The 23,119-nt window shown below is 49.4% G+C and overlaps 1 protein-coding gene across 1 annotated transcript in view; it reads left to right on the top strand.

Annotated features, from left to right (window-relative positions):
• The window catches only part of STK35 (serine/threonine kinase 35), a 47,490-nt gene extending 25,912 nt beyond the window's left edge, over nucleotides 1-21,578 (top strand). The window contains exon 4 of the mRNA XM_023220315.2: nucleotides 16,673-21,578. The gene's annotated coding sequence lies outside the window, so the exon portion shown is untranslated. The remainder of the gene's footprint in view (nucleotides 1-16,672) is intronic.
• The last annotated feature ends 1,541 nt before the right edge of the window (nucleotides 21,579-23,119 follow it).

Below are 23,119 nucleotides of genomic sequence, written 5' to 3'. Positions count from 1 at the left end.
TCAGAGGAAATGGAGATCTCCTCCAGCGTTTCTAGGATTCAGAGGCATGGCAGGCCTTAAAACTGCCAAGCAAGTTTAAAATAAATCAATACCGTAAAACACTGCAGTGAATTTCCCAACTTTAAAGAAATTTCACTTTCAGTTAGAGGTGCCAGGGGAAAGCTATAACTCAGCCTGCATTGTACACAGGTCAGAACTCTGTATTTTGTTTCTTTATTAAAGAAAGTGATGTCTAGGGACATGGGAGGAATGGATTAGGGCCACCCAGGCACTCCACAGGCCATAGTGAGGAAGATGAAAATGCGTTTTCCCAGGCTGCGAAAAGCATCTTGATGTGGTGCTTGGGGAAGTCGCTTTATGAATGGGCACCTTTTTTTTTCCCCCTGAACTCAGAGGCATGGTAGTGTAGCTGTAATGGGAGGCAGGTTGGCCTTGTTATATCGTGTTGGGTTTTAGTATTGATTGTCTATTTTAATGGGAAAACCACAAAGATGATGTGAACCAGTTGACTCATTCTGCATTTACTTCCATCTTTGTGGGGAAAGAACCCTTCACCATGTACAGCACCCCTTTGTTTTTTCTTTTCTACTTTTTTTGGATGTGTTTAAGACATGCCCTCTCAGAAAGCCATGCACGCCCAGGGCAAATCTAAGGCATGGAGCTGGGAGTATAGTGTTGTCAGATCTTGGCAGGTTGTATGGGCATTACCAGCACAGCCCGGCCTTGTACCAGACATAGAGAGAACTGGAAGTCACAAGTAAAGACTCTGTTGTTAGTAACCAGATTGCATCTTGGATCTGATGACGTTTGGAAGGAACCCTTGGTTTGCATAGAACAGCAGAAATAAGTGATTGTACCACACCCCAGACAAACAGGCTAACTTTAACTTTTAAAAATATTTTGTCGTTTAGGCCAAGTGCCTAAACTGAAATCCAGATGTCACCACTGACATGGTCCAGAGGTCCTCCTCCCTCTTCTGACCTGAGCATCTTAGGGCCGAGGTACCAACAGGTATAGCAGGAAAAGCCTTCAGAGAGCTCGTAGCTCCTTCCTGCTGCTCCGGAGTCCTGTAAGCAGGACAACAGCTGTCGCGGTAATGTCAGACTCCCTCCTGCTCTTAGAACTGAGTGTTGGGATCGATGCCCTACGGAGACCCAAATGTGAGTCTTCAGCCTAATTATATAAACCTGGGTGAAGTTTAACCATGGTTAAAAAATTGCTTTCATTTTATCTGCAGCAGAAACAGAGGATGTCATGAGTAAGGAGTGTTGGTGAAGATGTCTTCAAGCCGTTGTCTCCTTTCTGCTCCTCCTCACTCGATCCCACCCCCCAACACACAGCGTCAGTGAGAAACCCTAGCACCAGTGGTTCTTGGGATTTGCTTCCCAGACCAGCAGCATCACCTGGGAACTTGTTAGAAACGCATATTTCTGGCTGCACCTCAAAGCTACTGAGTTGGAAACTGGGGTGGGGTATTGTGTCAGCTGTCCAGATGATGCTGATGAACACAAAAGCTTCAGAACTGCTTCTGCCAAAGAGGGTAAAGGTGCAGTCATCCACCCTGCCATCTTTTAAACATGCAGACCATTGCCCTCACCTTTTACCCTTTTACCTTCAAAAAGCTTGGACCTAGGCCTGAGAATTGGAAGGGCCTGTAAGGTCCTGGCTTCTATAATTCCGTAGGTAATCGTATAATTACCTAGCACTATGACTTGGGCAAGTCACTCCTCCAGAGAACCAAGGTACCTGAAGGACCACTCTTGTCCCTTTCACCCGTTCCTTCTGCCCTGGCATGTTCCTAGTTCCATGGTGGATGTGGTTCTGGGACCCTGGGACAACTGACACCCACTCAGGCTCTCTCTCTCTCTCTCTTTTTTTTTTTTTTTTTTTTTTTTGAGGCGGAGTCTCGCTCTATTGCCAGGCCGGAGTACAATGACACGATCTCGGCTCCCTGGCTTCACGCGATTCTCCTGCCTCAGCCTCCCGAGTAGCTGGGATTATAGGCGCATGCCACCACCCCAGCTAATTTTCCTTTTTTATTAGAGACGGGGTTTCACCATGTTGGCCAGGATAGTCTCAATTTCCTGACTGATGATCAGCCCACCTCGGCCTCCCAAAGTGCTGGGATTATAGTCTTGAGCCGCTGCGCCAGGCCTGTAAGTGGAATCTTAAACGTGACTTTGAGAGGAGAATTCTCAGCCTCAGTTCATGTAAACCCTGGGCATCTCTCTGACCTTCTGAGTCCACCTCCGTGAAGGGGGTTGCTAACACCTGGAAGGTTTGCTGTGGGGACTACACGGAACGTGAATGAAAAGCTGGCATAGGTCTGCCAGGTGTGCAGCAGGTACCACACAGGCGTTGGGTCCTGCTGCCCTTTCATGCCAGTTCTCAGGCACGCTGGTGGCAGAGCGAGAATTAGTATCGGAATGTGTGCAGGCTCATGTGCTTCCCCCTCCCCCACCAATAAAAAGGAAAACATGCATGCCCGAGGGGGCCCGTTAATCTTTTGATCAACTGTGTGTCAGGCACTGTGGTGGGTGCCTCTATTAATATAACACATGGGTGAAAAAAGCAGACATGGTCCCCACCCTTGAGGTGCTGAGTTTGGAGACATGTCATATGGGTGTACCATAGGTACGGTTTCAGTTGTGTGTAAATGAAAATAGCAGAAAATGAGGACTTGCCCAAGGCGGTCAGAGAAAGGTTCTCTGAGGAGGTGGCATTGAAGCCGAGACCCGAAGGATGAGGCCTCTGCCAAGCAGAGGAGAAGGGAGCTGGCTGGAGTGTGGTGGTCAAGGCGTGGGAGTTCAGGAAGAAGCCACTGGCTGCGCCTGCAGGTGTGGAAGCAGGGAGCCCAAGTAGGAGGCTGTGGCTGTCCAGGTTAGGGGAGGTAGTGAAGTGGGAGCGACTTCAAGGTGCATTTTGGAGATTCAAAAGGGCTCTCAGATGGATTGAATTTGGAAGGTAGAAAGGAGTGGCTCAGAGCTGACTCCATCATCAGTGGCTTGAGTGACTGGGTGGTGGGGACAGAGCCATGTAAGAGTGAATGTTGCAGCAGGAGAGGGTTTCGGAGAGTAGGGAGATACATAAATGTGTCTTGGTCTTGCAGACAAGACTGTACTCTCTCCCGCATGGGTGTTTGTGGTAAGTGGCGCCCGTTTATCTGGGTCTTCTCAGGACTGTTGGATCTCAGTTTTGCTGCTGAACAAAGAGCACCTTCACAGGCACAGAGTGGCCCCTTGGACTCAGGGCTGCATTCATGACTGAGGCTTGCTACGTTTTGTTCTTTTCTTGGTAATCAGCGTCTCATTAGGTGATGATGTGTTGCTCTTCTGTCCTTATTTGCATCTGCACTCTGCTATAATTGTGTCTCAAGAACATGGCGTTTTGTTGTTTTTGTACTGTTTTGCTTTTTAGAGCTGAAAACCTATGCGGGGTCCTGTCACATGGGCAGCCTGGTGATCCTGTCACAGGGCAGCTCTCCAGTGTGGGCATCTCGCTCTCTCTTTATTTATTTATTTTTACTAGTTATATAACATCAGAGTCATGATTGCTGGCTGTAAAATTGATTTTGAGAACCACTTTAATTTGTAAATTGGGAAATACTTTCTATTTTGGGTTAGGGAAAGGCATACAGGGGAGGGAGGTAGAGGAAGAAGGTCTGTAGTCCCTGGTTTCAGTAATCTTCAGGTTTCTAAGTGCAAGCATCAGGAGCTGAGGGGCGGCCCTCCAACCTTATCTGGACGTTCAGCCAGTGGGGAACGGGCTTCGGAGTCACTCCTTTGGCCATCCTGTCACACCATGGTTTGAATGACAATATAGGCCGTGGGTAGAGGTTGCGTCATCTGCCTGCTCACCAGACCCCCTTCCCTGGAACGCTGGGGACCCTAGGTCTTTACACAAATTCAGCAAATGGTTACTGAGAATTAGGAACTTGCCGATCATCCTGCATTCACTATATACTCATGCATCACTTAATGATGGGGATATATTCTGAGAAATCCATTGTGAAGTAATTTTGTCTTTGTGCATACATCATGGAGTGTTCTTACACAGTCCTAAATGACACCTAGGCTATATGGTAGATAGAGCCTATTACTCCTAGGTTGCAAATCTGTACAGCATGTCGTGGTACTGAATACTATAGGCAGTTGTAACACAATGTTGTTTGTGTTCTAAACATGTAAATACAGAAAAGGTACAGTAAAAATATGGCATAAAAGGTAAAGAATGGCTGGGCTTGCTGGCTTATGCCTATATTCCCAACACTTTGGGAGACCAAGACAGGAAGATCACTTGAGCCCAGGAGTCTGAGACCAGCCTGGGCCACATAGGGAGACCCCCATCTCTTCAAAATTATATTAAATTTTTTTGTTTTTTTAAAAAACAGATTAAAAATAGTATACCTGTATAGGGCACTTACTGTGAATAGAGCTTGCAGGACTAGAAGTTGCTCTGGGTGAGTCGGTGAGTAAGTAATGAGTCAGTGTGAAGGCCTAGGACATTACTGTGCACTATTGTAGAATTTCTTTCTTTAAAAATAATTAACCTTAGCTTACTGTAACTTTTTTGCTTTCTAAACTAAAAAACTTTTTAAAACTTCTTGATTCATTAGCATTTAGCTTAAAACACAAACATGAGACAGAGTCACGCTCTGTCACCCAGGTTGGAGTGCAGTGGCATGATCTCGGCTTACTGCAGCCTCGACCTTCTGGGCTCAAGCTGTCCTCCCGCCTCAGCCTCCCAAAGTGCTGGGCTTACAAGCCTGAGCCTCCGTGCCTGGCCCTTCTTTCTTCGTATCCTTATTCTATAAGCTTTTTTCTATTTTAAAAAATTATATTTTTTTTACTTTTTAAACATTTTTGCTTAAAAACAAAAGCCCACACATTAGCCTAGGCCTATGCAGGCTCAGCGTCAGTACTCCCCACTCTTTTTCAAATGTTGTGAAATCCTCACCTGCGTCCAGAGTATTGTCGTCCCAACTCCCACTCCAGAGAAAGAAAGTGATTTACCACTGGCCACATGGCTAACTCATGCCAGCTCAAGGGCCAGAGCTCCAGTGCTCATGCTCTCCATCGAGCTACCAAAGAGAGGTCATCTGAGCAAGTCCATATGCACCACACTGTCTCAGGGTCACCAGGAGCTCAGAGGAGGGAGCTGGCTTTTGCCAAAGAATTAAGGGATAGCAAAGTAGAGGACACGTGACTTAAGGTGGACCTTGAAGAAATTTGAAGTAGGGGACATACCACATCCAAAGACAGAACACTGGAATTTGTGGAGAGTGCCTATCCCTAGGTGTGTTCACACCTAGAGTTCACACCTAGAGGCTAGAGTAGAAAGCTAAATAGGGCTAAGTTGCCAAGAGCCTTGAATGCCAGCCTGAGGAGAATGAACTTCATCCTGCCAAAAAAGATGAGGGTGAGTGGGTAGTGGTGAGCAAGGCTATATTTTAGGCAGGTGAGTCAGTAACAATGAGGGGAGAACTGTCAGTCCCGCAGGAGGAGGAGATGAGATGCCACACCAGCAGCACGTGTCTCCAGAAAGTGTGAGACTGTGCAGGCACCTTCCAGAGCATGGGAAGGCAGAAAGGGGAACATCTGAATAGGAAGATGAGAAACCTTTGCTTCTATATTGGTGTCAAGACATCAAGAGACTTGCTGTTGAACCTGTTGGACTGGTCAGTCTAGGTTTAAACGGCAGCTCTCCTTCCTAGCTGGGCGGTTTTGGGCAAGTGATCTACCTTCCGTGGGCCCCCATTTCCACGTCTGGTCAGTGCAGTAAGTGTTGCTCACCGTAGGCTGTGCCCGGCGCAGTTCCTAGCTCCTAATGAGAGTTGCGTCAATGATGGCTCGGTGTATTGCCCCCATCCTGCTATTTTGTTTGTTTTTGCCAAATCCTCATAGGCTAATCATACGTTTTCACTTTGCTTCTCACTAACAATTTGTGATAGCGTTGTGTCCCCCAGAGAGATCTCCAAACCCCTTAGCAAGTGCCTCCAGTGAGTTCCCCTTGGCTTAGTGGGCTTTATAACTGGTTGTTGTAACCAGAAGTTCCTGTGGACCTCTCTGTGGGAACGACCTTGTTGGCATCTTTCTTTTTGTAACCACGAATTATTCTGTCCCCATATGGAAAAGTGACCGCTCCCCTTTAGCTAGTAATGGCACCTCAGCATCTTCCTCCTGGCAAGGGCCCTGAGAACCTCAGCGTTTCCCTTGGGTTCTTTCTTTGCTAATCACAGCAGCCACAGCTGAACCTGTCTCTAGGGACCAACTGAGGCAGTTGGCAGCTTTTTTATTTTCAGCCCCACACTTAATAAGTGGAGGAAGGGAATTAGGGTATCCATGCAGCTAACTGCCAATTACCCATGCTGCTTCTAGAGACAAATAGTTCCCCTTAGTTGGTGTTGGGTTCTACCCAGTGCCTGTGTACTAGCTAAAGTGCTTAGGGGAACTACCATCCCAGTGCCCTATTGCCTTTTGACCTCCCAAGGCCAGAAAGACGAGGTTTAAGTGAGTCTGGGTTCTCAGACGCAGACAAGATGACTCAGTCAGTGTGCAACCCTGCCTGCTGGTCACCACGGAGACCTCCAAATCTCAGAATCTGCAGTCTTGCCTTCTGTTTCTCTGTGTGCATTTGGCAAACTTTTTAATACCAGCACTTTTGGCAGTGTACTCCAAGGAATCAAATTGTTTAAAACAATATTAAGCAAGTTTTCATGTCTAGGAGCTTTCACAGTAACTGTTTGCTCCACTGCCCTGACTTTCTGGCACACTTGAGATGCAGCTGACATCTCTTTGCAGCAGCACGCTGTCTCCGCTTTAAGCTCTGCTCAGACCCTTTCCCTCAGTCAGTCATACCGTGCTGACTTACTGGGCCTTACATGGGCCTACGCTGCAAGAGTGTGTGTGTCTTCCTTGTATAAGTGGGACATGGATTGAGCTTCAGGGACGCAGCATAGAGCCTGTCTCCTGCTGATAACATTCATCCACTTTAAAGGGGAGTCTCAGGCCGGGCATGTGATGCGCGCCTGTAATCCCAGCTATTGGGGAGACTGAAGCAGGAGAATCACTTGAACCTGGGAGGCGGAGGTTGCAGTGAGCTGAGATGGTGCCACTGCACTCCAGCCTCAGCAACAGAGAGAGACTCCATCTCCAAAAAAAAAAAAAAAAAAAAACAGTGGCTGTGGGTCTCAGGTTCTGCGAGAAACCTTCGAGGAGGAGGAGGAGGACTCACTGTTGCCCTGTTAGAAAGGACTGTGGTCCATTGGGCTGAAGTCTGCCTGCCTCCAAACACTCTTTGGCCAGATTTCCCTCAGCGCCAGCCACACAAGTTGTACTTCTCACCTGTGCTGATGGCGCCCTGTTGAGAGGACTCATGTGCCTCTGTCCAGTTAGTTTTTGCCTTAATAAATAAGGGGCCAACAAAGGGCTTCTTACTTCTCAGTATTCTTTGTGCCCTGTTCCTTTCTCAGAATCTGAATGGTGTATTATCCTACCATTAAAAAAATGCCTGGGGCCAGGTGCAGTGGCTCAAGCCTGTAATCCCAGCACTTTGGGAGGCCAAGGCTGGCGAATTCCCTGAGGTCAGGAGTTCAAGACCAGCCTCGTCAACATGATGAAACCCTGTCTCTACTAAAAATACAAAAATTAGCCGGGCGTCATGGCACACGCCTGTAATCCCAGCTACTCGGGAGGTTGAGGCGGGAGAATCGCTTGAACCCGGGAGGTGGAGGTTGCAGTGAGCTGAGATTCTGTCATTGCACTCCAGCCTGGGCAACAGAGTGAGACTCTGTGTCCAAAAAAGAAAAGAAAAAGAAAAAAAAAATGCCTGGGATGTACATTGAACTTCCCAGCCTTCAGGGGCTTTGCAGAACCTGTGCATCCTTGGGGTTAGAAGGAGTCCAGATTAAGAACCCCTGTGCTGGCCCCAACTCCTTCATTTGGCAGGTGAAGAAATGAAGTCTCCAGAGGGGAGTAGGGAGAGAGCTAGAGAGGCCTGGAACCAGGTTTCCCACCTTTACTCTTAAGCACTAGGCAAGATCCTTCCTCTTCCTGTGTTTCACTTCAGTGCCTCTTAGTAAGTTGCCTCCTGGGAGCACATTCCTGTGATTGCATCTGTGCTGTTATAGCTTGGGCGACCGTCCACGTTTCAGAGAATCTGTGGGACTGGCTTCCTCTGGATACACTTAAGTAGGTGAACAGAATTTGGAAGATGGCTGCAGCGGGTGGCTAGGTAAAGGGTGGACCCCTGCTGACCACAGGCTGGTGCTCAGTTCCTTTTGTAGGGCTGCCCCAGCCACCTCTTTAAACAATCCGTATGTTTTGAATGTGGCATATGGGAGTCCTCCACCAGCCGCACCATACCTGGCAGCACCCCAGCCAGGACTCCACCTCCTGGGCCACTTGTTAGCTAAAGAGACTTGTAGGATATATTTGCCATTTTGCAAATGGTTGGGTCTGGAAAGAGGCTTTGTGCATTTTAACATCTTGGGCAGGGCATTGTGGCTCACACCTGTAATCCTAGCACTTTGGGAGGCCAAGGCAGGAGGATCACTTGACCCCAGGAGTTCAAGGCCAGTTTGACCAACATGGCGAAACCATCTCTACTAAAAATAGAAAAATTAGCCGGGCATGGTGGTGCACGCCTGTAGTCCCAGCTACTCAGGAGAGTCACTTTGAACCCAGGAGGCGGAGGTTGCAGTGAGCTGCACTCCAGCTTGGGTGACAGCAAGACTAATAAGACTAATTAGCTGGGCATGGTGGCATGCACCTGTGGTCCCTACTCAGAAGACTGAGGTGGAAGGATCACTTAAGCCAGGGAAGTCAAGGCTGCAGTGAGCCAGGATCATGCCTTTGCACGCCAGCCTGACAAAGCAAGGCCCTATCTCAGAAAAAAGACATCTTGGGAAGTCCATAGCTTCAGACTAAATCGCAGTGTTCCAGTCATAATTCTACTCTTCTCATTAACCTCTTACCATATCTAACCCATATCTAACTTAGACTCAGGGGACACATTCTGAGGCCGGGCCTGCTCCAAATAGCCACACTTGGATTTCAAGGACCCCCTCCACGTAAAACAGATGTATTTGCCGAAGTTGGCCGTCTTCTTCCCCTTGAAAGAAGGCCTCCTGTTGAGAAGTCAGTAAGGGGAGGAGCAGTGGAGAGAGCTGAAATCTAGACAGGAGCCCCCTGGTAGTGTAACTGATAGGCTATGTAATGTCAGGAAAATCTACAATCCCTCCATGCCTTATTTCTCCCACCCAGCTCTGAAGGTGTGAGAGGCGAGCAGCACCCTGTAGCATGGTAGAAAAATAGCATGGGCTTCAGACTTGGACACAGTCCCAGCTCTGTACCTTACCAGCTGCTGGAGTTTGGAGAAGTGGCCCAGCTCTCTGAGCATCACTGTCCACACCTGGCTTGCTGGGATTTTCAGTGGGAACATGTGCAGGGCACTTGGCAGTGACGCAGGAACTCAACCAAAAGCAGAGATTTTTTTTTTATAATCGTGTTTATGTTAAAATCCTATCATGTGGAATGAATGATTCTGTGAAGTTTTATTGCTATGTACTAATTCCCGATTTCTAGCAATCACCTGGTATTTGAGTTCTTCCTAAAAACCCAACACTGCTGCTTGGTCACCTGAGAGACTTAAGAGAAGCAGCAGACTCTCTCTGTCCTGCGGGAAGCTTGGGGTCTAAGATGGTAAGGTCGGAGCACACGACAAGGCTAGTGGGATCTGAGGTCATCAATGCCTTTTCACTGGGCAGGGGGACAGAAGAGTTCCCATAGAGACTGGGCCCTCAGGGAGTGTTTCCTGGGGAAGGCGCATGGAGGGGAACCCAAAGGGTGAGTGCGATCTGAGTGACAGATAGGGGGTGGGAGTTGGAGTAGCCAGACCAGCAGGAGCTGAAGACCCAAAGCAGGAGGGAGGCTGTCACCTCAAGAGAAGATCAACTTGAGGCCAGGCATCTGGTATGGAATTTTTGCCCCAGCAAGTGACTGCGGTGAGGTTTTGTGAGTTTGGTTGTGTATTTTTGGATGTGATTTGCAGCCGCGGTTGTACTTACTAAGGTGCCTCCCGTGCACCTCACTCTGCCTGCTATGTATATTATCACTGGTCTTTGTGCCCGGCAAAGTAGACATTTCCTTATTTTAGGCTGAGCAAACTGAGGCTCGGGGAACCTTGACTTGGTGAAGGTCAGCTGGGATGTAAATTTTGGATCTTCCTACTCCAAAGCCCATGCCTTGGGAGAACACCACCTCCGAGCCATGCTTCTCTGCATTTGGGGCGTGCCCCTGTATATCTACCTGTGGGTGAGCTGCCTTAGTTTGGTCTCCTGGTCAGGGCTCAGATGTCGTAAGGCGTGGACCTGTGGTCTTCTGGATTGTCACGGAACACTGTGAAGCTCCTGTTGTATATGTTGTTATAATCTCTGCCCTCTTGCTCCTCTTTTTCCTAACATCTTGCTTCTTCTGTATACCTGAAGACTGAAAACAGTGTTATCCCATTTGCACTCCCATTCCTTCAACCCTGACAACGGGCACATTCACAGCACAGTCATCCCTGTTTTTGCCCTACTTTAAGCACCACAGTTGGTAGCTTAGCCTTAGAGGAATGATGCATCAGAAAGTGTGACTCCCTGGCCTCGGTGCCTCTGACTGATTGGAAGAGACATTCGTGCTGGGGCCACCGAACCCCCCAGGGCTGGCATGTTGATGTCTGAATGTGAAAAGTCAGATGCTTTGGTGTATTAAACAAGTGAAGAATGACTCATTTGGAAGCTAACCCCACTTAGAGGAAGGGGAGGACTGCCCTCTGTGACCCTGACAGATGACTTTCCCTCTGTGCACCTGTGAGACCTGCTTGCTCCACAGCACGATATGCTGAAAATTAATAACCTGAGCCTCAGTTTGCTCATCTGTAAGATGAGGATAATTCTTACATGGTCCTTGGGACAATTGAGGTATTGTGTATTAAGCTTGCGTGGCGGCTAGCATGTCATGGGCATCGTTAGCTTCGGTGATAATACCACTACACAGTGATAATACCACTACACAGTGATAATACCACTACACAGTGATAATACCACTACACAGTGATAATACCACTACACAGGGCTGCGGGCGAATTCAGGGAAGAGTGAATTCTTGGCTAGCTACCCAGTAATACCCCACTTTGAGTTTATACTGTGCCTTAGTCTATGAGTATGCCAGTGGGATGACTTTGTTTTCTATTAACTAGATCTGAGAGGCAGGATAGAAAGAGAAAACTGGCCTTTGGGTTTGAAGTCCCAGTCTGTGATACCCTAAGAACCAAAATGACCATGAACGTGAATGACGACAAGATGGATCTTACTGAATGCCCCACCCTGTGTCAGGTGCCATGACAGGCAATTTACTTGAAGAATTCTTCAGTCTTCACAGCAGGCCCCTGAAGAGGAAAGAGTTCCATGCCCATTTTCTAGTTTAGGAGAAGGAGACTCAGATCAATAACCCCTTGTCTCCAGCAGAGCTTGTATTTGAACCAGGACTGTGCCGTGGAGCCTATGCTCTTCCCTGAGAGAGCACTGGAGTGAGGATAAACCTCGTGGTTACCAGACTTCCTTATTTCCTAAGACGGTGCAATTTTAAAAACTAGGGAGGCAGGTCCGGGAGGGAAGCAATTTTTAAAACCATTCGTACTTTCATCATCATTTCATCAAAGAAATGACGTTTTAGGCCGGGCATGGTAGCTCATGCCTATAATAATCCCAGCACTTTGGGAGGCCAAGGCAGGAGGATTGCATGAACGAAGCCAGGAGTTTGAGACCAGCCTGGGTCACGTAGTGAGACCCTGTCTCTACAAAAATAAAAATTAAATCTAGCCAGGTGTCATGTGCCTGTAAATCTTACAGGTGGCATGTGCTTGTAATCCCAGCTGCTCAGGAGGCTGAGGCAGGAGGGTTGCCTGAGCCCAGGAATTTAATGCTGCAGTGAGCTATGGTTGCGCCACTGTACTCCAACTTGGATGACAGAGTGAGACCCTGTGTCTTAGAAAAGAAAGCTAAAGGTAATGACATTTTGACACTAATAAAGTAGGAAGGCCATCCTTTTAGAGTAAGGGATAATCACCAAGGTATTCTGTGCCTGCAGGCTGAGGAGTAGGGGAAGGAGGTGAATACATGAGCCATCGTTGTCTCCAGCCCCATCCTCCTGTGCATGTTCCCCTCAGATCTCCCAGGCTTCTGCTCTCCAAGCTGCTAATGGCCTTCGTGAGAGTAGTTTCTCAGTCTCCTTAAACAGACCAGACACCTGCCTGACTAGCAGAGGAGCTTGCTGGATGACTGTTCATTGCCTCGTTGGCACCATGTCCCTCTTTGTCCCCTGAGCACTAGACCTGTGTAGCGGCACGTAAGCCTTCCATGCGCCTTTTTCTGAGTGAGTCTATTTATAAATGAAGGGATTAGATGGGTTTTAAACTCCACTTAAGCTCTTCTTGTCTTCTCTAGGAAGGGATTTTACATCGTTACATGTGAAAAGTAGGGGCTTTGGAGTGAGACTGCCCTGAGTTAAACCCTTTTCTCTACCACTTACTGGCTATGAGGCTGTTCTCTCTTGAGCTTCAGTTTTCTCATCTCTAAGACTAGGGGGACAATAACCCCTACCTCTTAGGGTTGCCGGGGTGAAATGAGGCAATGGATGTAAAACACTCGATCCTTTAACAGTGGTTGGAAAGCAATGTTACTTTACGAGGTTGTTCCCTATAATGTAGTTAGAACTTGCACATACGACTGCTCAGTAAGTGATTACTAGATGCAAGCTGTTGGAACCATTGCTGAGCCGGCTTTGGAAGCACTGATTGAAGACTGTCATAGTGCAGAAACTTTGGGTAGTGAAGCTGAAAAACTTTGGATTAAGTGCTGGTTCTACTGCTCAGCAACTCTGGTGTGGGGCAAGTTGCTCCATGTCTCTGGGCCTGGTTTCTTGTGAAAACTGGCCAAATCCCTCCTCACAGTAATCATGGAAGGGCACTACGGATGTCAGTTGCAGGTTTATCACATCACCGCTTTTCATTATGCTTAGCAGGTGTGACTTTTGCCCTCAAGGAGCGGGCTCTGCTCCGAGGTCGGGGTTCCACAGAGAGGGATAAGAAGAGCCCCGGTAGAAGCTGGTAGCCTGGCAGTCAGGCACAGCCTGAGCGGTCAGGGAGCTGAGATGTGGCATCTGCTAGGATGAAGCATGACAAGCCTAAGGCCTCTCCAAGGGCCCACTGGGACTGAGACCTACACCCTTTATTGTGCCCACAGGTACCTGGGAGGGTCTGCTGCTTAAACTCAGAACCATGTGGTCTGAGCCATTCCTGTTCATAGCTACAGAAAGTGCCTCCATTACCTTCGGTGAGCTTACTGTGCTATTAGCTCCCTGGGAAAAGTGCTCTTTCTGTGATGGCAGACGGGAAAAGAACCCCAAGCAAAGATCCTCTCCCCAGTGGAGAGCCCTCTTCTTTTCCTTCTTTGTGCCCACAAGAGCGAACCAGACTCAGACCTGTAGGCTGTTCTGAGGCTTCCAACAGGAGGACCAGAGCCAGTGCCAGAGCTAGAGGGAGCAGGGAGGAGCCTTTGGGAAATGTCAGCTTCGCTTCCTGGCGTGGGACCCAGTGATTACAGTGGTCATTACAAGCTGGTGTCTGAGGAGTTCTTGCAGAGTGCTGTGCTGTTGGTCTGACCTGCAGTCACACTGTGTTCTGCTAGTTTATTATGTAAAAAGGAACCTCTGGTTTCTGAACCTGCCTCCTTGCCAACACTGCTTTTTAGCTGCTACGTGCTACCTTCCTGCTGATGGGCATCCTTTTCAGGAGATCGTCCACAGGGAGGGAGGAAAGGAATGCCGGAAAGTCATAACTGGTCCCAAAGATTATTTTAGCACATCACATGTGGCTGTATAATTTCTTGTCGTATTTCACAAGGTCTTAATGTCTCAGATGGTAAGGGCCTACCCTATATACCTCTTCCCCTATCTTCAGGTTGATCTGCTGTGTCTATGGAAAGCACGGAGAGAAAGCAATAGGCATGCTAAATAGTGCTAGAGTTTGAGATGGCTGCTGAATCATCAGGGAATATGTTTATGATGATTTTCTTTTTCCAAGTCAAAAACTGGGATACAAGACCCACTAGTGGATTTTTTTTTTTTTTTAGGGGAATTAACAGACCAAGGAATAGAAGCAGCAGAGTGAAAGACTGGGCCAGAGAAATCCTGTATTTTCTTTCCAGATCAGCCACACCCACTTTCTGGGTCACCTGCTCCTTGGGCTGGTAGAGCAGGGAGTCACACAGTCTAACCTCACTTTTGGCAGTGTGGAAGCTCTCCTTTGTCCACTGGGCATGGAAGAGTCCAGACGAGACCCCATATCTGAACCTTTCTATTGGAGCTGCCGGCTTTTCTTATTCTTTGAAGTACCCTATTTTTCCTATTAAAAAGTGAAATGTGACATTGGTGTGTGTTCAGTATTAAAAATCAGAAGTGGGGGAAGAGGAAAATCCAGTCACAACAAGCACAACATTTTGTGTATTTCTTGTCAGATTTTCCTACACTGGGGGGTTTGTGTTTTTACATAGTTATGGCCATGCTGTGTGCTACACAACTTTGCAGCCTACTCTTTTCCACCTACCCCAGGGAAGTGCTTTTGTCATAATCTTCAAAATGTCACGCAATGATCTCATTTCCTCTGTAGTATATCAGTGAGTTGAAGGATCATTTGCTTACTTAATCCTTATTTTTGGACTTGTGAGTTATTGCCTTGTAATTTAAATATTTCAGTTAACTTCTTTATCCATACAGTTCTTTTCATATTTAGGTTTATCTGTTAAGCTTAGCTTTCAGGAGTGGAATTTCAGGGAGCCACCAGTCTAAACACCTTTGAAGCCCTAAAAACAGTGCTAGACTACCTTCCAGAAGCTTTTTCTCCTCCTCCAGCAGTGTGGGGGGCACCCTCACCAGCCAGAAACACTTTTAATGGTTGCATGGCTGAAAATCATGGCCTGTTCAGATTTAACACGTTTATAGTCTCTGGTTGGGGACAGTTGGCTAGGAAGGGGTGGACTCATTGAGTATGTTCGTAACTGCTATGGGCCAGGAACCTGAGTCATTCCACTCAAACGTCAACCAAGAACCCCCAGTGGTCAGAGGAAGAAACTGAGGCCAATAGGCAGTAAATTATCCAATATTGTCCTATCCTGCTGCCTCTTGGGAGGACTAGCCAGGTCCCTTCCCAGGAGCTGAGGACAACGAGCTGGTGTTGTCAGACTGCGCAGGTGGCAAGCCATGGCAGCCATGGTGCTGGCTCTGCCTCACAAAGGAAGCCACTGGGGGATTGCACGCACAAAGACTTGTCTGCTTTGGTCATTCAGGCTGAAAACAGGCACTTTGAAAACTCCTAGATGGGCCAAGGTAGGTGGATCACTTGAGCCCAAGGAGTTCAAGACCAGCCTGGACAATATGGCAAAACCTCGTCTCTACTAAAAATATAAAAATTAGCCTGGTGTGGTGGCATGTGCCCTGTAGTCACAGCTACTCAGGAGGCTGAGGTGGAAGGATCGCTTGAGCACAGGAGTTCAAGGCTGCAGTGAGCTGTGATCAAGGCACTGCACTCCAACCTGGGTGACAGAGCAAGACCCTGTCTCAAAAAACCTCCTAGATGATTCCATGTGCAACCAGGCTGGAGCGCTGTTGCCCTAGATGGCCCGCCCTGCCCAGGACAGTGCTATACTTAGCACTGATCCAATAGCTCAGAGCGGGGACTGCCCAAGACTAATCTCTGTGGGCCCTTGTATTCTCGGCCTCCAGTAGAATAAGCCACTGAAGGACAGACTTCTTGTCTTATACCTGAGGCCTGGCACTAAGGCAGTTTCCAAATAATAGCCAATGCTAATAGGATCAGGCACTCTTCTTGGTTTTACGTTTGTTTAATCTTCATAATAGCCTGTGACGCAGTTACAGATGTGAGACCAGGGAACAGAGGACTTAAATTCCCCACAGACAAGTGGAAGCTCCTGTTTGCTCAGTCACCCATTCTGGCTCCAGAGCCCTCATTCTTAACCCCCACAGTGCACTGCAGCAGACAGTGCAGCCTGGTCCAGCCCTGCCCCTGGGTGTGGGATTCTGGCCCTTCTTATGACCTTAGCAGGTAGCCTGGTTTGGATTCTCAGAGGCCCGAGCTTCACTCTTCTCTTCTGTAAAACAGCATTACTGAACCTAGAGAGGGTTGCTGTGGCATTTATAACCAAGCACAATTAGTCACAGAGAATGGGGAAGAAAGCGTGGGTGGAAGCAATGCTAGCAGGGTCTGTGGGGACAGACTATCCAGGGTGGGCCCTGCGGTGTCTTGCTCCTAATAGTACAGGGAAGCCAGATTCACAATTGGTTTGACAGCTAGAGCCAGCATGCTTGGGTTCCCAGCTAGCGTCTGCCCCTTGGTCAGTGTGACCTTCGGTAAATTACTTAACCTGAGCCTCAGTTTCCCTATCTGAAAAATAAGCATGTGTGTCTAGACCAGGGAGGTTGTGAAGCCCTCCCATCTATTTAGAGCTCTGCCCCACAGAGCCCAGCACACACAACTTGAGTGTTCCTCTGGGTTGGGAGCTGGTGCCCAGGCCTGCTGACCAATGTCCCCTCCTTACCCACTTTCTGTCTTCCAGGTCGATTCCTCGGGACCCACAGTCTCACCACGTCTCCTACAGAGGACGGCAGAGGGTACAGGTGGTGGCTTGGCCGGTTGGCGATCTCCCGACAGCTGGATCTCCGGCAATGTGAAGCTTTTGTTTGGGTTTTCCTGCTTCTTTTTAGTTTTGCTTTCTTTTTTTCTTTTTCTTTTTTTTTTCCCCTCTTTTCTTTTTCTTTCTTAATTTAAACCATTGAGACTTCAGAAGAGCAGGAAGCAATGCTGTGGACAGGCACCAATTTCTTTAAAGAAATTCAGTGTGGACAAGGCATATGTATCAATTTCAGTTTTACTTTTTATAAGGGGTTAGGGAGCTATTTTTGGTTTTGTCCTTCACTTTCCCTCTGTCTTCCTCCTTTATCCTTCTCTCAGTTCTACTTATGACACCTCACCTCCCCCAGAGAAGGCCTGCCTCCCCATAGGGAATCTGGGGGTTTCTCCTGGAATGGGGCATGAGGACACAAGGAGGCCTCTGGGCCACGCCTCCCTACCAGATGCAGGAACTCCCGGACTCCTTGGCAGGCTGGCCCTGGCTCGCCCTTGGGCCTCGGAGATGATCAGAGGCGAAGAACCACCTGGAAGAGGAAGGCCAGGGTTTGGCCAGGAGAACTAAGAAGGTCTCAAGTCCAGGCCTTGTTCTGTTGAGGCTATTGGGAGCCCCAGGCCACAGCAGGACTTACAGCGGTGGGATCCATGCCTCCTCCGCCCTGTGTGGAGGGTGACCGCCTCGCACTGGCTGGCGGTGTTCCTCCTCCGCCCTGTGTGGAGGGCGACCGTCTCGCACTGGCTGGCGGTGTTCCTCCGCCCTGTGTGGAGGGTGACCGTCTCGCACTGGCTGGCGGTGTTCCTCCGCCCTGTGTGGAGGGGGACCGTCTCGCAGTGGCTGGCGGTGGAGCAGCCGTCCCGGCGCTGTAAGCCTGCCTTTCTGTTGGGAAAAACTGTTGTGCCAAACTGTGTGGAACACAGCTGGGTCTTCAGCAGGCATCTGTCACTGCCATGAGGTCAGCACTTCTCACCTAACTGCCTCCTGGATTGTCATCTTCCCACATGTGTCCCGTAGTGTCCACGTGTTACAGAGACGGCCTGAGGCCCTCAGATCTGGTTGTGACTTTGCCATGATAACAGGGTGTCCTGAACTGGCTGCCATTGTCGTGTCCTCACAGTGAAGGGCGTGCCCTGTGTGCCAGGGTCCATGGTATCATATGCAGTGACACATAACGTCAAGCGCCATTTCCCTCACCCCTGGAGACTTACTATTAGGTGCCTGCCCTCAGTATAGACGTATCCAATGGGAACACAGCAGACCTGCCCAGAGCAGGGAGGTGTCGTGGGACTGGGTAGACCCCCTGCAGCGTTAGGCCCACAAATGGGCCCCCCACCTTCAGGCTTCCCCAGCCGTGATGCTTCAGCCCCGCCACCCATGCCTGTCTGCTGCAGCCACCCTTGCACTCTGCAGCGACACTCGCACCTCCCTAGGGGAAGCCTCCCTCCCCCTGGGCTGCTGCTCTGAACCCATCTGCTCTCCCCCTGCAAGAAGGGGCAGTGCTCTTGTGTTTCCCCTGTCTGGACTTGCCTGGCCACTCCGAACGCTTTTCACCCCATTATGGCCACATAGTGTAGGGCCTCTGGGGAGGGGGAAGGGAATCCTTTTGTGTTCGTTTTTGTTTTTTGTTTCACCTAAACCAGCATAGGATTGACAGGGGAGACGGTTGAAGGGCATTTCCGTTTCTATGTGACCAAGGCAGGGGCTTTTACCTGCTAAACAGCAATCCTTTGGCCCTGAGAATTTGAGAGAGAACAGTGCATCAGGCCAGGCTCAGTTATGTTTGCTCACATTCTTTCAGCCTTCTCTCACCCCCTTAACACCAAGCTTTCTTCCTTGTGAGCGGAAGGTTGACTGCTGTTAGCAGGATCCCACAGGTGATAACCAGGCCCTTCCCTTCCTGGGCCAAAACCCATTGTGACTGCTTGTCTCTCCTGTCTCTGACTTCTCAGGCAGCCTCCTGAGTGCACTGAGTTGTAGCCGAGAGGATGGGAACAGCAGCGTCCCCTAATTGCAGTGCACGTTCCTTCTCTGCCCGCCACCCTGCCTTCTCTTGGGGGCAGCTGTCTCTTTGTACATGAACAAATGGGAAAAACAGTCCCCAAACCCAGCACCCCCGTCTCTGGCTGCAGCCCACGTCGTAACATCCCTAGTGAGGCTCCAGCCTAATGAGCCCCTTATTTTCTTTTTCTTCCCTCCCCAGATCCCATAGCTCTAACTAAATAATAAGTTCTTGGAGCCATCGTGCTTCCCCTTTGTTATTTTTCTTGCTATCAGAATAGCAAGAGACAGCACCCCTGTAGGTGTCAGGTGGGCAGCCTGGTGGGGGTCACCAGCCTCCATGCCCCCTCATCTTCCAGTTCTTGCTTAGTGGCATGACCTCTTTCCATAGCGTAAATGCAGGCCAGCTTTTTAGCCCCAAGTGCCTGCCCCTCCTTATCTCTCCCCTGCTTTCTCAAACACTTGCCCACCTCAGGCACTCAGCCGACTCCTCCATGATGAGAGAACTGGCCATGGCTCAGCCCCAGGTAGCACCTGTAGTCTTCTCAGTGCCACTCTCCCCTGTCCCCTTGTGGATCGGCTTCCGCTCGCTGTCGCGTCCCCACTCCTGCGTCTTCACTGGGTCTCAGGCTGTCAGCAGCTCTCTGGTGCGTCAGCTCAGCACCACCAAGTTTGTAGGACCTGCCCAAGTTCTAGGAGTTTTCAAACCTCAAAACGGCAGTCATCCATTCTCCTTGGGTCTGTGGCAAGGATAGCCCATTGGAGGGGGGCTCTTGACCTCGGCTGTTAGGGATCTCAACTTGGTTTTCCCATCAGAAGAATCAGCAGGACAGATTGTAGTGCCTTATTCCATTGTCCTCCCCTGACCAGGCCTCCTGGCTCAGCTGGAAGTGCGTGGCTTCTTTCTCCCTATCTATGTTCTCTGTCACTTGCTCTTTCACTGTCTCTCATTCCCAGAGAACCACGGGGGAGGGATCACCCTCTCACCCCGCACACCCTCTTCCTGAGGCCCGTAGCCAGGTCCGCATCTCCCCACCACCACCAGGGCACTCACTTGCAGCTATAGCCCAGGACAGAAAAACTGTGCTTTGGACAGGTGCACACTCTCTGCCTCTTACCTCTAGCCAGGAGTAGCCAGGAGGAGGCCTCAGTCTGTTCATTCGAGACTGGCCCCATCTGAACCCTCTCTGGGCACTGGGGACTAAGGTTGCCGGCCTTAGCCTCGTCTCATCCCAGAGGCATTGGGTCAGGAGAATGGGAATTTTTTTCCTCCCACCTGGACGTAGTTTGCCCCTGTGGCTGCCTTTCTGAGGGAGTATATTAAATGTTTACTTAAGAAACACCCTGTTTACAGTCAGAGGAGAAACACCCAACACTGGGTGGAGATTTGACTCTGGACAGGGCCTGGCCTCCTTAGTGGCACTGCCAGGGGGGCCCCAAAGTGAATGAGGGCAGAGGTGCCCCGGGCAGGGGCGAACGCCCTCCGCTCCCGACCCTGTGGTGCTAGGACCACTCCCCCCGCCTTCCTCACCGCCTCCTCGCGCTGCACATTCCCCACCTCCACGTTCCCTTCCTCCAAGATCTCAGCTCCTTAACATATCAGTTGTCTCCTAGCCTAGAAAACCAGTGTTTGGAGCAATAAGATGATTATTTTTGCTTGAATCTTTTTCTAAGAGAAGGAAAAGAGCTGGCATTGTGGGAATTTTCTTTTTATGCTGTTAGCTGTTTACCTTCTTAGAAGACATCTTAATAGGATGGATGTCTGGGTTTTAGCCTTGGGGTATCTTTTGGAAACTGAGAAAAGCAGGAGTCAGGCTGCCACCCTCCAAGGAGGGACCCTAGCCTTCTGCCCTTGCCTGGTTCCATATGGCTCCTTCCAGCCCTGCCCACAATGCTGCTCCCACTCGCCATCCTGCCCATGCGCCCCTCTTCCCCCCACATCTGGGGGCGCTGGTGGCACTTACTCTAGGTGGGTCTCAGACTATCCCTCCCCTTGACTGGTGTTCCCTCCTGGGCCTGTCTGGCAGCCCCCAGACAGACATAGCTCCTGGGAGTCTCAGCCCTGGCAAACTTGGAAGAGCCAAACTGACATTTTTTAGCTCTTCAGGCCACTGGGTTTTGGAGGCAGAAATCCAGAGATACTGGCTCTGCCAAGCTGTCATACTGGGCTGTGGCACAGCCTTCGAGACAACACAGGTGCATCTCTGATCCTGCCCTACCTAGGCTTCGAGGGGCTTCTGTCTGGAGAAACACCCTCAAAGGGTAACCAGTAGGTGTGACACTGAATTGGCCAGTATTAGCATCTACAGCCGTCAAGAGATGAGTCCATTGCCGTTGCCTGCCCAAGGGCCCCCTAAGATTACAGACAGTATCAGCAGGGAGGCCGTCCTGGTGTTTTTCTAGGAGAGCCCACAGGAGGAAGGGAGCCTCTTCAGGGGCATTGGAATCTTTTGTGCCAGGGGCTTCTTTTCATCAGAGCCGGGGAGTACATTTAAGAAGTCAGTGACTTCTTAAATATTTGTGTGGGACAGACGAGTGTGAGGGAGGTTTTAAGCCAGGCACAAAGTTAGTTTCAAATACTAGTTAATAAATCTATTTTTCTTCATTTCCTTTTTTTGCACAGAAGCTGGTAATCTAGGACCTACGTGTGAACAACTTTATATGAGTATTTTTTGTACGTGGTTTACTTGGGTTGGTATATGATACATTATATTTAAGTTCCTTGAACACTGTGGATCCCCTGATGTGTATGAATGACTGAGGCTTTGTAAATTAAGGGACGTTTGTGTGAATAAAAGTTATTTGATGGGGTCAAAGAAGCCATATGTGATTTGAAAAAGAGTGTTTTGTGGTTTGTTGCCCCTGTTTGGGAGGGTGGCGAGGCCAGCCCATGCTGCAGCCCCCCGTCCCAGCTGGTGGGTGGCGGGAGAGAAGGATCCTTGGCCGCTTCCATGTCCCCGTGCTTGAGGAAGCTGCCTGGTGGCCTTTGGCCTTCCCATTCTACACCAGAGAAACCAGCAACTTAGAAGTGCAGGAAGCCGTCTAAAATCGTGCAGCTGCGACTGGGGGATTCTGGATCCAAACCAAACCTGGTCTGCCCTGCCAGGGGGTCCAGGGCCTAAGTAAACATTGTGGGTCCCTTCTCCGGACATCTCAGAAGCCCGCTCAACCCCTAGCCCTGTGGTTCTGCAAGTTCTACCTTTGAGAGAGTTTTAACAAAGAGCTAAAATGGGTGGGCCTCCATACCACAGCAGCAAGGGTGTAAGGATCAAGTTTTGGAAAAGCCTAGCAGAGAAGTCAGTTCCATCAAAGGTCAGAGGTCAGCTCAGTGCCCTGAGGTTGGTAGCATCCATGTCCAAACATCAAAGGGGTCTAATCAAGCCATGCCATCCTGGTTGGGTTGGGAATGGGAGAAAGAGCACACAGCCCATCTCCCTTTCTGCCTGGGCCGACAAAAGCCACATTCCATGAGAACCAGGGACTGGAATTTATGAAAAGCCAGATGTTTTTATGACCATTGTACTGCATAGTAGGTGTGATGTGTGCCCCTCTATGCATAAGAAAACTAAAACCCAGAGAAGTCAAGATTGCTGGGTGAGTGCCAGGTGGGCTGGGGGAAGAGCTCCTGCCACTTGCCAGCCGGGACAGGTAACTGGGCCTTGCTGAACATCTACTTCCTCAACGACAGTGGGGGTGATGACAGCTACCTTCACACAAGTTGCAGGCTAAACGAGAACCTAATATTAGGCCCAGCACATAGTAGGCACTCAAATGGTTTTTTGATTTTCCCAGAGACAGGTTTGGGATTCTCCCGGAGTCTGCTGAGCGCTGAGCCCTGACTCCTGGCATCGTGCAGCCTTGGTGAAGCTTCCCAGTCTGGTGAGGGTTAATGTTTGCTGCGGAGCCCGTCATTCAGGGGCTCTCCCAGGGAGACCTGGGGAACCCAGGAAAAATAAAACTGCAAGAGGATGGAGTCAGGACTTAGGAATGTGTGAGTTAGAGGAAGAGATAAGACTGGCTTGCCTAATCTGCGAGTGAAACTACATTCCGGCCCCAAGAGTTGGTGTCCAATGGCTGCTGGGGATGGGGCTTCTAGAAAGGGATACTTCTGTCGTTAGCCTGGGCGATCACCTGAAACTTGAAGGACAGCCCACAAATTTGTTTTCTTACTAACAGATTTACTGAGAGAATTCATCTTTTAAAAAGTACAATTCAGTGGTTTTTAGTACACGTACAGAGTTGGGCAGCCATTACACTAGCTAATTCCAGAACATCTCAAAAAAAAAAAAAAAAAAAAAAGTCCATGCCCACTAGCAATCACTTCCTAGTCCATGTTTTTAATTTCCTTGGGTATATACCAAGCGGTGGAATTACTGGGTC

Source organism: Piliocolobus tephrosceles, chromosome 20, assembly GCF_002776525.5.
Source record: "Piliocolobus tephrosceles isolate RC106 chromosome 20, ASM277652v3, whole genome shotgun sequence".
Classification (NCBI taxonomy): domain Eukaryota; kingdom Metazoa; phylum Chordata; class Mammalia; order Primates; family Cercopithecidae; genus Piliocolobus; species Piliocolobus tephrosceles.
Note: the sequence above shows the minus strand (reverse complement) of the source record. Positions and strands in the feature narration are given on the sequence as shown.